We start from the raw sequence: 1,884 nt of genomic DNA on the forward strand, positions 1-1,884 counted from the left end.
AAATGAAAGGTAAGTCTGCCAATATAATCCTGAAAATTGACCATGAAAAGGCCTCAAATAGGCTCGAGTGGTCCTTTAACAGGCAAGCCCTCTTTTTCTCCAATAGGTTAACAAGCCTCATTATGTCTTGCATCTTTACCTTCTATATCTCTGTTCTAGTTAATGGGAGCAAGAATTACAACTTCCCCTCATCCAGGTGAATCATACATGGGGATCCCATGTCCCTTTACCTCTTAATCCTTTGTATGGAGTTTCTCTCCCGGAGAAAAGACTCTGAAGTTGATACCCTCCAATAGACTCCAATATCCACTAGTAGAAGAGACCCCTATATTTCTCACCTCTTTTTTACTGATGACCTCCCATTATTTTCCAGAGCTGACAGATCCAATTACTACACTATCATTAGAACTCTAAAGAGCTTTAACACCCACTCTGGCTAGAAGGTCAATTTTAGTAAATTCAAGGTCTTCTCCTCAAGAAACTATAAGAGTAAATCCCAACAAGACCTCTCCAACACTCTTGAAATTCAAGCTTCAAACTCCTTTAGGAAGTGCTTAGACTTCTCTATCTTTCACCAAAAACTTACCTCTAGTGACTTCCATTTTATTATTGATAATCTTAACAATAAACTTGTTAGCTGAAAGACCAAATTTCTTAAAATGGCTGGGAGGACCACCCTTGCTAAAGCTTCTCTTGGTATCATCTCCAATCATGTTATGCAATTCATTCATCTCCTTAGAAAAATACACAACAGTATAGACAGAGCTTAGAGGAACTTTATCTAGGGAACCACTGACTCCAAAAGGAAAATGCTTATGGTTAGCTGGGACACTCTCACTAAGACCAAGTAGAAAGAGGCCTAGGGATGCAAAATGCAAGTACTAAGAATGACACCCTTCTTTGTAGCTTATTCTAGAGAATGCATGTCAACCTTTTTTCCCTCTAGGCCAGAGTCCTCATCAGTAAGAATAAAACTTGCACAAGGTAGTTCGATTTTTACGCTTCAAACCTGTAAAACCTCCACAGATTTTGGGATCTTTGTAAATATGTTGTCCAATGGTCCATTCATGATTGGAAAAAAGTGGATGCCTGAAATGACAAATGTCTCCTAAATTTCCCTCCACTCTGCAATATTATTCAGGGTCCACCCTTACTTCCAACTTCTATGTCAAACTAACTGATATATGAAGGAATAAGGATTGGGAGTTAATCTTAATTTCCTTTGATATTCCTTTCAATACTCTCCAAAATATCCACAATACCTTCTTTCCAAATCCCAAAACCCAAACTGACATGTCTCTTAGGAGATTAAATGACAATGGGTCTTTCTCCTGTAAGAGTGCCTATTCTCATATCTCCAAAAATAAAGGGACTAGAATCTCTAACAATAATTGTTTCAATTAGATTTAGAAGACTAAAATCACCAATAAAATCAAATTCTTCCAATGGATTCTCCAGCATAACTGTCTCCCAACCAGGGCCGCCCTTTACCATAGAGGTACCAACATCACCCCTTTCTGTCAGATTTGTAATCATCATCTTGAAGACCTACACCGTATATTTTTTATTGCAACTATACTAAGGACTTTTGGTTAGACCTCATCCAAAAATCCAATAGGGACCCCCCATCTTAATATGTTTTCCACTCTGAACTAGGAAAATACTTAAAAGAATTTGAGACATTATAGCTATAATAACTTCATCTCTTGGGGATGTCCTCCTTCCTTTCAGCATATGGAACATTTGAAAAATTAGAAATGAGAATGTTTTCAAGAAAAAATGTAACAAACCTTCCTTCAAAGTTGCTTATGCTGAAGTAGTGTAATTCTTCCACCTAGGAGATCACACTAATCCTTACCCTAGGACCACAATTACTGTCAGATG

The sequence above is a fragment of the Capsicum annuum genome, chromosome 1 (genome assembly GCF_002878395.1).
Source record: "Capsicum annuum cultivar UCD-10X-F1 chromosome 1, UCD10Xv1.1, whole genome shotgun sequence".
Lineage (NCBI taxonomy): Eukaryota > Viridiplantae > Streptophyta > Magnoliopsida > Solanales > Solanaceae > Capsicum > Capsicum annuum.